General features: G+C 38.2%; 1 long non-coding RNA gene across 1 annotated transcript; it reads right to left on the bottom strand.

Moving 5' to 3' along the window:
• Nucleotides 1–15,847: 15,847 nt before the first annotated feature.
• On the bottom strand, nucleotides 15,848–16,338 carry LOC116780690. Its single transcript, XR_004354575.1, has 2 exons — nucleotides 16,245–16,338; nucleotides 15,848–15,951 (listed from the first exon to the last, which is right to left on the bottom strand). It is a non-coding gene; the product is annotated as an uncharacterized LOC116780690 (long non-coding RNA).
• Nucleotides 16,339–17,052: the final 714 nt, after the last annotated feature.

The raw sequence follows: 17,052 nt of genomic DNA, 5'->3' as shown, positions 1-17,052 counted from the left end.
TATGAATTAAAATTAAATTATTAATTTTAATGTCTTATGCTATATTCATACTTTTTAAAAACCATAACTTTGTATGTAGCATATAAAAAGGGGCATTTTCTGTAAATCTAGTGAAGCTTTGCCTATTCCAGTAATATTATTTATATATTTTAAATGTACATATATATTAAAATAAATACTAGAAACAAGCCTCCATAAATACATTATATTCTTGAAAAGGAATCCAAAATAATGTGCTGTCTTTGTTGAAAAGATTCATCAATATCTTTGTGAGGATGGAAGTTGGGATATGAAGTACTTGGGGGTACTGGTGGATGAGAAGCTGGACATGTTCTGGCAATGTGTGCTCACAGCCCAGAAAGCCAATCCTGCCCTAGGCCTGCATCCAAAGCAGCACAGCCAAAGGGTCAAGGAGGTGATTCTACCCCTCTGTTCCACTCTCATGAGACCCCACCTGGAGCACTGCATCTAGCTCTGGGGTCCCCAGCACACAAAGGACATGGACTTGTTGGAGCAAGTCTACAGGAAGCCACCAAGATGGTCAGAGGGATGGAGCACCTACCCTGTGAGAAAAGGCTGAGAACATGGGGATTGTTCAGCTTTCAGGTTCTTCCAGTACCTGAAGGGAGCCTGCAAGAAAGGTGGAGGGAGACTATTTACAAAAGCATGTAGTGACAGGACAAGGGGGAATGGCTTCAAACTGAGAGTAGGTTTACACTAGATATTAGGAAGAAACTCTTTACTGTGAGGGTAATGAGGCACTGGAACAGGTTGCCCACAGAAGTTGTGGATGCCCTGTCCCTGGAAGTGTTCAAGGTCAGGTTGGATGGGGCTCTGAGCAACCTGATTTAGTGAAACATGTCCTGCCTGTGGCAGGGGGAATTGTAACTAGATGATTTTTAGAGTTTCTTCCAACCCAAACCATTCTGTGATTCTGTGATTCTATGGCAGGACCACTAATGAAGCAATGCCTATAGCAGTGCATGGGGTGAGTATTCACAATACTATCTACCTTCTCCATTACTTCCCTGATACACAAAACATCCAATAAGACCAAGGTTAAATCCTAAGAGTAAAATAAAGATATCCTCTTGTAGGCAGTTCCTCTGTCTTAGCTCAGATGGATGTCATATTAATACAAAACCACAAATGTATTGACGAAAAACATGCAAAAAAAAATAATTTCTGGATTGAGTGTGTTTTTCAGATCGTCTATGTGACCTTTTTGGCTTTCCTCAGCTTCCTCAATTCTGCTTTGTTTTTTTTTCTGAAATGAGATTGAGGCTGCCATCAGTGAAGTAACCCATTTTACAAATTTTGTTGGAGCGCCGTTTGTTTTGGTTGAATTTTGTCTTTATTTTGTCCCATCTAAAACCCATAAGCACTAGTTAAATATATTATAAATGTAGATGAGCTGTCTTGTGACTGATAAGGTTGTTTTACAAAGCTTTCAGTGTGTTTTTACTAAAGCTTGTATAGTATGAGACCAATTCCTTTTAATATTCACAACATAAAGTATATAGTTGTGTAAACAGAGTAAATTATCCAACTAACTTTGCTCTGTGGCAATAGTATGGAAAAAGAGCCACAAAACTGGGTTGTTATTCATGATTTCTAGGTGTAAACTTTGGTTATTTTTTTATATAGCATTTATGTTTGATGTTTTCCCTTTTTTTTATTCAAAATTTGAAAACCATAAGGCTAATATATAAATTTTCAAAATATTTCAAGGGTGAAAAGAAATTTCCTGTAAAATAATCAGTTGATAGTATGTCAGCAGACTTTTCTTTATACATTTCCATCCCCCTGAATCAATTATTAAAACGCTCAACATTGTCTTTAAACTATTGCAGTTTTATAGATATGCTCTATGAGGTTTGGTGTGCAAAACAGTGATAAAATGTTACTTAAGGAGATTTGCCTTAGTTTTCTTGTCTTGGTGATTTTTTTCATGCAGCTACAGACATTTCTATACTATCAACTCTTTTTCTTTCTTTCTTATTAAATTAATCTTTTGTCTTCCTACATAATTATTTGAATTCTGTAAACTACACAGATGTAGCTCTTGGCACAATATTTCATACTGACAAGAGAAGTCTAAAAGAGAAATATAGATGGATAGACTTCTAAAATACTGCACTCTGATTTATGCATTTCAGTAAAGTCAGTCACAAGAGCAGAGCTGGGTAGGTAGTAGGAAAAAATCGTCATGGAGACATTTACAAAAAAACACCTTGCCTATAGTTCTACTCCTTACACTTGCTTGTTTCAGAAAATATTCAGCAGGATTGTTGCACTGGATGATGTCAATATGCAGGCATAATTATTCTGGTACCAATATATGCTGAGGAGCCCAAATCTGAATGGGAATGCTTTAAAGCGTGGAGAGACATTTACAGCACCTGAAGAAACTCCATTCTTATGGACTTGCTTGTTTATATCTAGCTTTGAGCACTGTTTGATGTACTTTACCCACTTGGCTGTATTAATCTCATATGTTTGTATGGCCCCGGGCTTGCCCAGGGTTGTTTTCCTGCCAAAAGTTGTTTACCCCCTCACTCTCCTGCTCACCCTGCACTGGTTGGCCGAAGAGTGCTGCAGTGCGGGGTGGATCCCCATAGGTTCCTAATGCCCAGCTCCTCCCAAAATTCCTCCTCCTTTCCTGTGTTCCCCTGTCCTGTTGTACCCTGAGATGCCAATCTCACGTGCCTCCCCTGTTACCAAGCCTCCCTGACCCAAACCCTATATAAGTCCCTGCTCTACCTTAATAAACGGCCATTGCACTCCGACCTTCTACCTTGTCGGACTCTCCTTTATGCAGTGTCGTAGTCCCACTCCCCTACCCACCGGACCGTGGCAAGTATAAGCATTTACATTGAGTCAGAAATTTTTTCTTCTGTTTACATGGTCTAGAAAGACACAGTATTATGTAACATAATTGCAAAATGTACTGTAAATAAATTATTGAAAATATTAGAGTGAACTGTTTTCAAGCAATACAATACCTGATAGTTGTTTCCAGAAAGGTGCTTAAATAATGAAGTGATATATATGTTTATCAAAATGGCAGGGCCATGGTCTTTAGCATTCTGAGTTCCCTTCAACTGGGACTTCTGTTGAATCAAAGAAAAAAGCAAAATCATATTTGGTTTGTATCAAGCTAAACTTATTTTTGTCAGCTCTTCTGGAGATTGAAATAGGAGACAGAGAATTTCAGGTCAATTTAACACAAAATTGATCTTTAAGCCTGAAACAAAAAGTTTCACTTTGGGACACTCATTTGAGGAAAAACAAGAAGTCATAAAACTGCACTAAGAAACATCCTTTTATTCTGTAGCTTACAAGGGCTGAGAAGACCTTATGTTGATGTCTTGTATCACAGCCTCTTGACATTTACTGAAGTATTTTATAGAAGCTTCAACAGAGGCTCCCACTCCAGAAAACTCTCCCAGCTCTTTGCTAGAATACTTGGCAGAAGCCTGGTTTGGTTTTGTTCCTGCCTTGATTGGAAGTAATGAACCTTCAGCTCCACTGTTTGAAATTACTCAAGAGGATCCCAGGCCCTTGCTCAATGTTTTGGTTTAGACAAAGAATCAGCTTTACAAGCGCAGAGCAAGAGCACTTGTCTGAGAAGCTGGGTATTTATGGCACTCTTTTGAGAAGCCTAAAATCCATCTCCTGAAGAGGAAAGAAGTCAGTTCAATATTCCCATATCTGGACTGAATGCACAAACCACATAACTCAATGAAGGAGAGGATTATGTTGTGCTGGGGAAAAATATTATCTATTCACACATTTAACTGAAATAAAAAATCTCCCTTACAAGGCATTTCTGTTACCAGATAAAAAAAGCAATTGTTCATATACCACTCTGATACTCTCCTAGGAAGGAATAAGTAAGAAGAATGTCCAGGGAAACGAGGCATAGTTGGAGCACCTCTGGAGTTTGGAAATCCTTAACTTTCAGGAACTTTTTGATTGACATAGTCATTAGTGTTCTCTAGGTCATGTTTCTTGAACCAGAACATCAAGGGCATCAAAGAGATAAAGAGAGGGTAAAGAGATAAAAGAAAAATAAAAAAAACAACCCAGACTAAACTTTGAATATGAATTTATGTGTGAATGTAAATAACAGCCACTGCAACATACTATACACCATCATGTTCCTTTGTTCTCCTCCCCTCTTCCTCCCCTATAATGATGAAATTTCATGGATTCAGTTTAAGCTTCCACAGTCCACTTATCTTCCATCTTTGCCTGTGTGTTTTAAGCCCCTTTGCTAGAGTACCTTTTGAGCTTGTGCAAATCCACAGTGAGCTGGTGCAGGGAATGAAACCAAAAAGCAGCCATACATAAAAAGCAATTCTCAACAATTCAGCTCTTGAAGTGGCTTATTGCAGAAGTAGATACTAAGAAACATCCTGATTCAATGGAGGGGAGAGGACCACAGCAAACCACACTGATGGGCTGTAGCAATTATGAGAAGTTTCCCAAGTCCAAATGTTATCTTGCATACACTAATTGCAGTCAATTAGTCTACTTACCCCTTGGACAGGGGAGAACATACACATCGTTGTCTAAAACATAAACCTTCTACTGAAGTACAGAGTATGTAACTTCACATCAGAAGTCCTAAAAAATGCCACTTGAGCTATACTGCTGAAACACTTGATATAAGGACAAAATAACTCATCACAAAGTGGAGTTTTGGAAAGCAGAAGGCCATCTAACATTATACAATGGTATTGAAACGGAGACAATAAAATAAAGCTTGACTTGGTTATCTTAGCATAATCTTATGCACCTAGCGTAAGGTTAGCATAACCTTTGAAACTTAGCAGAAGTGTGAGTTTGAAAAATATAATCGCCTCTAAGAGGAGGCCAACCCCACTGAATTGGTAAGATAAAATAGGAAGGGAATATAATCACTTGTAAGAAGCCCACCTGACCAAAGATAAACACAGGAAGGGAATGTAACTGCATGTAAGCATGCCTATCTGAGGGGGTAAGATAATACAGAAAGAAAAACACTTCAACGTGTAACACTAATGATCAATAACTTTGCAAGAGGACCAGGGGATGGATGGTTGTATAACTGCTTGAAATGATAAGGCTTTATGTAACAAATATATAATAACAGGTATAGAGAACAGGTAACCGAATGTATAGTTAGATAAGACAGCTACAAATCAAACTTTGTACCGACTCTGGGAGGATGTATGTGACAGATAAAATTTGGAACTTGTTCACTCCAGTATATAAAAACCTCTTGAGTTTTGACACTTGTCGGAAATGCTTGTAGCGGTTTAACCCCAGCATGGCCCCCAGCTGGAATAAAGGTGTGCTTTTGGTATACAGTGCATACTGTGTAGAGATTCCTTTGAGTCAGTCTCAGTTACTTCCTTACCCCATAGGTGACCAGGATAGCTCAAATCCAGAGATGGGAGGCTGCCAAGTGGGTAAGGACAAAAACTACCCAGGAAGGAATGCTCAGCATGATAATGTAAACATCAGTCTCCATATTTCAGACAGTCTGGGAACAGATCTGTGTTTCCCAGTTTATGAGGGCACAGAGCCTCAAGTCAAGCCTCCTTGCAACCTGGAATAACAAATGTCACCATTTTACCTAAATAGACACCAGCATTTTTGATTACGTGAGCCTGCCTGATGCATAGAAACAGTCTTTGTTAAGACTGTCCCTCACTTCTGTCCTCCTACCTAGGGAGGACTGGCAATACTATCCAATAAATTTTTCTAAACCATTTGTGAGGAAAATATTTCAGAAGAAATATTGCAGGAAAAAAGAGGTATAATTACTCTCCATACAAGCATTTGATCACAAGTTCAGAAACTAATTTTCTTTAGTAGCATATGGCCCATTAAATTCTTTCACATTTTAAAATTATGTATTGTCCTATGGCCATATTACATTTTAAGAAAGTAATGTAGCATTTCTAATTCTTCAGGAATAAGTGAGTGTGGAGACCTGTATACTTGTATTCTTTCTTTGTCTGTTGCAGTATTCAGCTTCAGTTTTTAGTCAATTTATCTACATTACTCTGAAATATATTGTAATTGTAAAAACAGTGTATTGGCATCAAATCTGACACTGGGAGTGCAAAGAATAAAGCTTTTTATGTGTCCGTTTGCAGCTTTCTTTAATTATTCTGTGTACTTACTGTCTGATTTACATCCAGAAATAACTAGCAGAAAATAAGTTTATGCTTCATAACTTCATAGTACAAAATGTAAAAAGTATTTGGATGGGATTTGCTAAATCCCACCTTGATATATCTGTCTCTGTGATAATAGCAAATAACAGACATCTGAGAAAGGAACTGTGCTAGGTGTATACCACTGCTCTTTAATTGTATGTAATCAGAACTATTCAGTTAGACATCTAAGGCCTTCTGTATTCATTAATTTTGAAGGCTAAAAATTGCCTTTTGGCTGCACAGATTCTTTCAGTTCTAGGACTGCTCATCAGGTTGATTGGTGCAATTTTGTTTTGCTTGGAGTCTTCTAAGAGATGCAGGGAGTTGAGAGCTTTGGGAAATATGGGGGGGGTTCAACACAACAGGTGAACAAGAAAAGTGTGCTAGGTACATAAGCCAAGTGCACAGCAGAAGTGGATGGCTTAGTTTTAAAAGTTGCCTCATATAGTTGGTTTTTTTTCCCTAAGCAACTGTGCATTTATAGCAGAAGCTGGAGTTCTAGATCATTTCTTCCAAGAAACATTCCCCTTGTCTCCTCAACAGCATGGGGATTGCTGCAACAGCTAATACTACATAACAAAAATGGCTGCAACACACAGCTGGGGATAGCTAACTGAAGATAAGGCTCCTGTACACTCCCTCAGCTGCTCTCTCTATAGCTGGAGGCAAGCTGCCTGTCCTACTAAGGTGCATGCCTATGTTCTGAAACCCATTTCCCCCTTCTGACAAGTTGCAAGTGTCATGAGCTAACCAGAGCTTCTTTCTCTGCTGTGGGCTGGAAAAAAAAAAAAAGACTGCTTGTTTCTGCTGCCTTCATTTCCTACACTCTTCACTGTTCCTGTTGTCTGCCAGGCTGTGAGTTCTGCAAGGAGTCCTGCAGAAGACAGATTCCACTGCGCAGAGATTTCCTCCAATATTGGGAATGAGGATGGGGCAGGGAGAACAAAAAGCAATGACAGATTTTCTTTGAAAGACATAAAGTTCATACAGCTGAATTATGCAGTAAAACAAGGGCATGGACAATGCGATTGCACAGTTTCCAGGCTGGTAGAAAAAAAACTGGAGGAATTGTTGCAGAAAGAACCTACAAATAACCTTTTCAGCTACAGTCAAAGTCTGTTCTTTGAGATTAAGGAAGCAAAGTCTCCTACAGACATTGTATGGACAATAAGATGGAGTCTGACTCTCTTCTGTTAGCATCATAGTTTAACCTTGATGTTGTAGTTCAATAGCATTTCTTTGATAAAGTATATTATCTTTAAAAAAAAATTACATATCTCAATTTATGGAAGCACCTGTGATAACTCCCTTCTTTCTGCCCATATAGCTTCCAGCTCATGTACATATCTTCCAAAAACTACTTTACTTTCTCATATAGATGAGACTTCCTCTTTCTGAATTAGATCATTACTACCCAGTATTATTTTCTGTATTGAGGAAAAGAAAAATCACCCCTGGATATCTGAAGAAACATAAATATGACCACTTGTAGTTTAAGCAAAATCAAGTAGGAGGGTTTATGTTATTATGGTTAATAAACAGTCATCTGTGAATACAGACTGTGCTCCACAGACTAGTAAGAGCATTTAAAAAACTCCAAACCAAAACAAACAAAAAAACCCCGACAAGCAAGGAGATGTTGTTTGCTTATTGTTTTACACTGAAGACACTAATTTTGCCTCTGTAGTTATATTAATATTCTCTGATGCCTGTTCCAGGAATTCTAAGATATAATACCATTCTGTTCATCCCTAAGAATACAGCCTATTATGGTAAGTAAATAGTTACTGTCACAGTAGCACATATATTTCTTCTCTAAAGTGAACTATAACCAGTTTTCTCTGGTGAAATAGAACAGTCTTGACACTATGCTAGAGATCATTAAAAAAAACCCACTCAAACTACCTTTTGATCTAAAAAGGCATTTAAATTTTTGCCATGACAAAGCTTATTTCACCTTCAATCCCCAAATGACCATGATACATTGGTCAAATCTGATTTAATCATGCTATTGACAGTTCCCAAAGGAATTGACTGGAGATGAGTCTATTCAATGCTTCTCTTTATCTTGATGTTTTCAGTAACAGGAATTACTAACAGTCTCTGAGTTACATGAGAATTTTAAACATTTTAAACATGAGAAAGCATCAGCCAGCCAAACTCCTTGCATTAGCTAATTTGTTGACCTCTTCAAGTTTTCCCACTTTGGAATGATTCTGTTTATTTCCATGTTATTTACTGACACCTTCTTAAATTATGTGAAAATCCTTCCTCTTGGAAATGTCTGGTTGATTTTCAACACAATGCAAGAAATGCACTCAGTTATGGGACAATTTACTTTGTGTGCAAGCTTCATTATATTCTCCAAAACCAAAATGCCATCTGCTTCAGTTTATAATACTCCTGCCTCTATATTTTCTTCTGTCTTCCACCAAGGAGCCTCAGGAAGCAAAAATAATCTTTGAAAGGAACAAAGGAGCACTGCAACTAAAAGAGACTTTTTAAGAAATCAGTGCTAAGCTTTAAAGAGGCACAAACTGATGACAAATTGCATGCATAAAAATATAGCAAAAATGCTGACTACTGTACAACTTGAGCAGTTCTTACTGAGGCTTAAAAGTAGTGGTTGAGCAAATTCATACAGAGGTGTATTTTTACTTCAAGAATTGCTAAAACTAAAATTACAGAAAAGATTATTTTACTTTGATTATATGTTGTTAGCAAGATTTCACTGCTCTACTTCAGAAAAAAAAGGACATAAATTAAGGAATAAAAACTACCATATTTCTCCTTGGACTTTTTTTCTTTAGCTGAAATGAAATACTAAAATCCTGGACTGTTATCAAAACTAGACTTTCTTGAATGAGAATAAAAGAGGATATTTAAAGACTGAACCATGTAAAAGTGCTTCAGTTTTGAGGAGTTTCACAATGACAATAACAAAAGAGTTTGCCTGTCTTGAGGTAATGGAAGATTACTTTTTTGAATAGATTGTTGTGTGAGTCCTTTAGAGAAAATGTAACCCTTAGGAGGTAGGTAACAATCAAACCACAGCTAGCATGAACCTGGGCCAGATCCAGAGAAAAGAGAGGTCTTTCGTGTAGGCATTCAGTGAGGAATTATCTACTCAGCCTGAAAACACCATTTAGCTGGCACCTTATCTTACAGACACCCAAATGCCATGAAGTGCCATGAGCTGTGTATTTGATAGGCATCACTCAAAAGGTCTCTGTATATCGTGCATTCATTCCTCCCCAGGCAGATTACACTATAATCCACACACCTGCGTCTGTGTTCTGGAGTGGTTCTTTTAGCACTGCTAAGAACCAGCTCCCTTCCTGAGTCTCCTAACACTAGCTCCATGCAGGACAGCTGGGGGATAGCCCTGCAGCAAGTTCCAGGAAACAGAGTTAAAGATCAGCAGGCAGGATGCTCCTCTGAGGCAGAGATGCTGCTTGAAGTACCCTTTCAAGGCATTCCCTCACCAGGGGAATGTCCAGAGTCGCCTTTCTCACCTCATAGGTGAGGCTTTCCCACTGCTATTGGAGTCTCTTCACTGCAATCCAGGGCCGGTGGTATAACATGAAAGGGATTTCACTTCACAAGGGCCTCTCCTGGTCTTTGCTTCAAGGCCTGTTATTAATTAACCTGTCATTAGATGAAATGCTTGTGTAATGATTGAGGTACTTAGAGGTGCTGAAGTTACCCAGAGTGCAACAAACACCTTGGGGCTGGGGCTTGGCACATGCCCCAGCTAACGGGACTTCTTCTGCTTCCCATGAAAGGGCTAAAAAATGTTTCCACCACTACAGGAAAAACATGACTTGATTACTATTAGTAGGACTTACACACTAAAAGTAAAATTTGAAATATGAAATGAAACAAAAAATTGGATTCCTGATACTATTTCAAGAACAGTTACTGAACAAGGTACATAAATGGGATTAAACTATTTTCAGTCACTCCCCAGTGAGTGCTCCAACTGCATGGCCACATGCCCTTTTTCAGTCTCCCTCTTTGGTTCAATTAATCTTTAATTATGCTGTAAAAAATGTAAAAGCTATTGCAGCGGGGGTGGAGAGACAGGGAGGGGGCTTGAGCCTGACATGGTGCAAGAAAAAGTACCATCTCAGTGCCATCCCGCTTTGGGATTTTATCCCACTTTAGACATTGAGAGGATGTCATTTCACAGTTTCTCATTTATCAACCAACTTAGGTCAGGGTCAATCCCTAGGACAGAACTCTGTATCTGTTCTAACTGTAAATGGAGAAAGTGCAATTTAGTTGTAATGTTAGTATCAATAACTCTTGATAGCGAGTGTGCAGTATGTGGTTACGTACTTCAAATACCATACTAGGGAGACAATGGCAGGTTTGCTTTACTATATTCTGAAGTGTCTGTACAAGCATAGCTATCGAAGCAACGAAATAAATTCACCAAGTCAAACAGGTACAAAAATAAAAACACTGTCTTCATTCTTGAACCTGGAACAGAAGGGAGTTTATTGAAAAGATAAAGCTCTGAAGAGTATTCGGACAAGACTGAGGGATAGAGAAAAGACAATCCCTTATTGAGAGGGAGAATGTGAGACCTAAGAAGATACAAATGATGACAGCCTACAGGCATAAAAACATATGCAAACTGCTGACTCTAGTACTGAATAGGCTGCTCAAAATTCAGTATAATGATAGATGAGGAGATTTTTATGTGCACGAGTACATAAATTCCTTGTTTCAACAAAAGAAACAATTGAGAAAAAATCTAGAACAGGTGGATTGTAAACAGAGAGAGAACTTAGTGCAAGCAAGACAGGAAAAAGGACATGAGTCTTATTTTAAGGAACAACTTTCTCAAGGCCCAGCTTTTCTCACCAGGAAGGGAAATGTGGAAAATATTTAATTCATGAAGGTTTTGGTAGACACAGCAAGGAAAAAAAAAAAAGATAAGTAATAGGCACACCAAGAAACATTGAGACACACAACAACCACTTTTTTCCCTAGCTTTTGCATTGGATCCTTTTTATTAGATGCAGTCTACAACATGAACTTAAAGATATTTAAGATATTCTGCCAAACAACCTTTAAACATCTCTCCCACACTTTTGCATTTTTTTTTTCCTTAAAAAAAAAATGAAAGCTTTCAAAAGCTGTGTTGCAATTTTTCACCATGTATTTAGCACCATCACTAGAACTCTGGAATTATAAACTAAAATTTGATAACTAAGACTTTGCTTTGGTAATTACCAGATCACAGGAACATCCTCGGTAGTATTCAGGCAGATAGGCCAGAGTTAATTGTGGCATTCAAGTGTTTGAAATAATGCACTTTAATGTTCACAAGGAAGAACCAAGGCATTGTTTCTAAGGCTGTCTTCTCATTTTGTGTTGATTGCAACAAAAAGAACTCTTTGCCAACATTCAGTATTCAGTATCCCCTCAGATTTCTAAGTGTTTTAAATGGACCCCACACTGTCACCACCCAACCTACCATTATAATAGGCATGAGAGATGAATTATGGTTTCAAAAGCTGAGTAAATATAACCATAATCAGAAATAACAGCAAAAATCATGCAGACCATGTTAAAACATTCACACTTCTTGATCTAATCATACAACTGGTATTCATCATTTTGCACCTTGCTATCAAGAGGAAATGTGTACTTACAGCCCAGAAAACCAACCCGGTCTGCACCAAGAGCAGTATGGCCAGGAGGTGATTTTGCCCCTCTATTCTGCCCTTGAGTCCCCACTTGGACTTACAACACAGGAAGGATGAAGACCTGTTGGAGCAAGACTAGAGGAAAGCCACCAAGGTTATCAGAGGGCTGGAGTACCTCTCCTGTGAAGTCAGGCTGAGAGTTGGGGTTGTTCAGCCTAGATAAAGGAAGGCTCCGGGGAGACCTCAGTATGGTCTTCCAGTACCTGAAGGGGTCTTATAAGAGAGCTGGAGAGGGACTTTTCCCAAGAACATACAGTAAGAAGATACAGTGACTGGACAAGGGGGACTGTCTTCAAACTGAAAGAGGGCAGGTTTAGATTAGATATTAGGAAGAAATCGTTTAACGGGGGGGAGGGGGAAGAGGGGGGGGAGGCACTGGCACAGGTTGCCCAGAGAAGTTGAGGATTCCCCATCCCTGGAAGTGTTCAAGGCCAGGTTGGATGGAGCTTTGGTCTAGAGCAAGGTGTCTCTGTCAATGGCAGGGTTGGAACTAGGTGCTCTCTCAGGTTCTTCCAACCCAAACCATTTTATGATTCTGTGGTTCAATACTGTCAGTAAAATTCAATTACTAGGAACTCTGATGTTATGACTATGACATATTACTAAATATATGATTTATAACAAACAATCTTACCTGGCTCTAGTCACCTACACTCAAAAAACCAAGATCTCTCAAAACAACCAAACATGCAGTATCTTCCAGCAAGGATCAATGAAATTTTTTTACATTTAAGACCACACAGTTGTTTAGGTGTCTCCAGGGAATGATGACCTCTCCTTTTGTCTTAGAGGTCAGCAGTCAAAACTATCTTGTCTCAGCAATGAGTGAATGCTATTACCTTCATGAAAGTATTCAGTGCTTTATATAATGTATTATAAAGCTGTGTTGCATTCTAAGCTTTTTATGCCAAAATTTTATTGCAGTATATGGAGTGCATTATATATGGATAATGTTAGCACATTTTAAAAAAATTGAATACTTTTAGATATGTCCTACATAAAAGAAGAAATAGCAAACTCAGAAAAACAAGCATGGGCTGTTTTTGAAGAAAGATGGTTTTAAAATGAAAGAATCTGGGGAGTAAAAGTGTGACTGTCCAATGCAATAACAAAACATACTAGGATTCTAGAACTGGTTGAAAACTACACACAAAAAAGTACAAGTAAGTTATTTATTGTAATAGAGAAGTGACATCAGATTCTCATCTGTGTTTATAATAGTACCAGGTTTTCTTTTCTGCAGCGTTGTGCTCCAGGGAAGATTACTGTTATCTATGAAATTCTACCAGTAATCGTGTCATTATCATTCAAAAAGTTAACTTTGCATTGGAGAAAGGATTTTTGTTTTGATTTAAGCCTTATTTGCATACTGATTGCTAGCCAGGTTTTATATAAACATGGTTGGTTTGGATATGTCTACACTGTCTTCCAGATACAGACCCAAACCTGCACTCAAGTCAAAGCTCATCATGCCAGAAGTCCAAGGACTTTGGGCAAAATTTGACCATTGCTGATAGGGCAAGCAATCACACACCACTGTTAAGTATGATCCCAAGCACATTCCTGCCTGCTTTCTGATCAGCATCTACTGACAGTAAAATTGCTATCTCAGAGATAACTGTGAAAAACAGTGTATGTTTTCAATAAGCCATTTTTTTTGTGCCTGTAGTCCATACTCTGATAGTATTCTACAGACAGCATTTTCCCCTTTAGGTCTATGAAGGAAGAATAAAGAAAAAAAATCCACTGTATACACTTAGCATTAGGGAGATGATGTTCACATATCCTATCTCATTTTTTCCAATAAGAACTACAACTGATGCATGTATTTTTGCATTCAGTTAATATTCATATGCACATACATAAAAAACGGCAAAAGATATTGCAGACAGGTAACACCAAGAGAGCAAGAAACAAATGTGCAGTTGATAAACATTCTCTAGCTTCTGTTGTAAGAGTGAAAAAGTAGCAAACACTGCACAAAGGTCTTATCTGAATAAGAGACATAAAAGAGCTACTTGATAGCCCTGCTGTTCTCAGTAGAAATCTTCTGGAAAAATGCTTGCTCAGTTCCCGGAGAAATTCAGTCCTTTTGTGAGAGATCTCACTTTTGTACTTTGCTTCCTTTTTTTAAAAGACCAGAAGTTTAATTTTTTTGAACTACAGAGAATGCCTGTTTAGAGCTAAATGTGGACAGTCATACTGTGAATCAGATAAGCTGCATACTTGGCAGAAAAAGAATTGCAAAGTGTGATGCTTCCAGCTTCAGTTGACTTCAAGTTGTCATTACAAGATCCTGTCTCTTTTGAAATACTTCTCTTCTGAAAATCTCCAAGTGTGGATTTCTTGTGTGTTGCATAATGTTACGCAGTATGTGTTTTAGGAAAATATAGATAATAAAAATGCACGAAAAGTACATAAAAAGAAATAATTGTGAAATAAGGTAACTGAAAGGTCATGTCATTGTCTAACCCCAGCCAGGAACTCAGCTCACTCATTCCTCCCCACGGCAGAAGGGGAGAGTGAATCAGAGGAGCAAAAGTGAGAAAACTCATGGCTCAAGATAGAGTTTAATAGGGAAAGCAAAAGCCACACACACAAGCAAAGCAAAACAAGGTTTTATTCACCACTTTCCATTGGCAAGCAGGTGTTCAGCCATCCCTAGGACAGGAGGGCTCCATCGTGCATAATGTTTACTTGGTTAGACAAATGCCATCACTCCCCATTCCTCCTTCTTCCCCAGCTTAGATGCTCAGCATGATGCCATACAGGATGGAATATCCCTGTGGTCAGTTGCAGTCAGCTGTCCTGCCTGTGTCCCCTCCCTTCTTGTGCAGCTCCCAGCCTCCTCACTGGTTGGGTGGGGTGAGGTGCGGAAAAGGCCTTAACACTGTGTAAACACTGCTCAGCAGTAACTACAACATCCCTGTATTATCAACGCAGTTTTCAGCAAATATGAAACACAGGCTACTTTGAAGAAAATTAACTTTATCCCAGTCAAAACCTGCACAAGTCATCACTCAGTCTGTTAGTGAGATAAAATTAAGTGTTGTATGGACCATATTATATTCCTTGTTACAATCCCATCTAGAGATGCACTTTCCTTGCAAGGTTCTGTGTTTCTCCAGTAATAACACCGATACTGCTTCTACCCAAGACATCACAAAGCACGCTTTAAAGGTCTGTTAAATAGCACAACGGTTTTCATGGGTAATGAATGGGCAATTTTTTTCCTACTAGGAATGAAAGATGCAATTCATGGAGTTTCAGTGGGCAGAGAAACTTCTGCAGCACACAACAGCTGGAAAAATTAGTGCACTGTCATGAGAACTGCCTAAGGACTGTTTTCTCTTTCACTGCTCAAGGATGAAGCTGCAGAGAAGCTATACAAATACTGATGAATTATGCTGTACTGATACACTGGGATGTATTAGATGACACAGAACTTGTCAATGCCCACATAGAATCATAGAATGGGTTGGGTTGTAAGAGACCTGTAAAAGGACATCTAGTCCAAAACTGCTTATCAAGATTAAATAAAACAGTGACTAATAAAGGTGTGTGAAAAGAAAATCATGTATTTTCTAACCACTCTAGTCAGAGATTTCCAACAGTGCCTTCTGCAACACAGATCTATTCTCTTATTTTCCTACTACTAAGTTCAATTAACTTACTGCATGGAATTCATGGTCTCTGTGTGAAGTAAAAACTATTTAATGATTACTTTAAAAAATGTAATTAACACATGCACTGCTCTTGGCTTGATGCATTTTAATTGTGAAGCTGAGAAAAGAAAAAGCCTCGATGCAACTTAGAATTAATAAGCTTTGTTTTTACAACTTTATAAGCAGCTTGAAATAATTTCATGAAACCTTCGAGTATGTTTAAAAGAAGTACGCACCAATAAGAAACTGTACTTGAAATTTTATTTTCAATTTGAAAATTCCAGGACAGTTCAAATGTAGGAGTGAGCACACCACTTTTACAGCAAAGCTGGACAGCATTTATCTGTAAACCTAGAAAAAGACACATCTGTAAGAAGCTTTGGCTTGAAAAAAAGTGGTTTTCCAGTTGATACACTAGCTGTAGATTCAGGAAATCTGTTTATCAAGCCCTAGAGATCTAAAAACAATCAAAAACCTTGCAGAAGTCCTAGAGAATAATGAAAGTGTTGAACAGCAGTTTTTTAGGTCACTCATACTTGGAAAATCTAATTTCCAACATAATGCCAATGTGTAAAAGTGCTCAAACATTTGTTTGCATCAAAATGACTGTGTTCACACAGCTGTCTGCAGTCTCCCACACTTACCTGTAATCTGCACGGTGTGCTAGAGACTGCAACTCAAATTCTTCCCAAGCCAAGTCCAAACATGCTGTCTGTACAAAGGGCATGGTTTGCTCTCTTTTGAAAGAAAGAGTAATAAAGGTCAGCTGGGAATGCCTCTGATTTCTTCAGTGCACCCCAAGTAGCCTTTTCTAACTGCTCAGCTTTATTCTGAGAATCAAAAAGAATCTGGCACAGGGCAGAAAAAGCTAGAGAAGAACAGTCAACTGTAAACCTTTTCCTGGGTTATCTCAGGTGAGCTACTTTGTGTCTCACTGGACTTAACGCTACCCACAGGGCTGATGTAAGGACAAACACATTAAATGTTGTCAAGCATAGGAATAGGGTCCACATGGAGAGATCCCATTTCCCTGTGACAGACTTGTTGCAAACACTATGACTGTGTGTCTAATCTGAGGAATATAAGTAAACTTAATAAGAATGAACCAACATTCTCACAGTAGACTGTTTTGCATTTTTATCTGACACCTAATTTTCCATTAAATAATTATGCAACCCTTAGCAGTATGTTTTTCTTAAGTCTTCTTCTTATCTGAGTTATTTAAAAACCAAACAAAATTATTTTTTTCTTCTAAAAAAACTATCTTAGTGGTACTAATTCTAATTTGTGGTTGAATTAATAAAAATCCAATAATTACAACAAACTAATTCTTACACTAGAAATTGAAATCCTACAGTACATTTTGCAGATGGTTCCAGTAACTCTCACAACCAGAAGAACGTAAAACATGCTACAGGGGAAGCTGAACAATAAAGAACAAAAAGATGCTTT

Source organism: Chiroxiphia lanceolata, chromosome Z (genome assembly GCF_009829145.1).
Source record: "Chiroxiphia lanceolata isolate bChiLan1 chromosome Z, bChiLan1.pri, whole genome shotgun sequence".
In the NCBI taxonomy this organism is placed as follows: domain Eukaryota; kingdom Metazoa; phylum Chordata; class Aves; order Passeriformes; family Pipridae; genus Chiroxiphia; species Chiroxiphia lanceolata.
The sequence above is the reverse complement of the archived record's forward strand: the minus strand, read 5'-3'. Positions and strand labels throughout refer to the sequence as shown.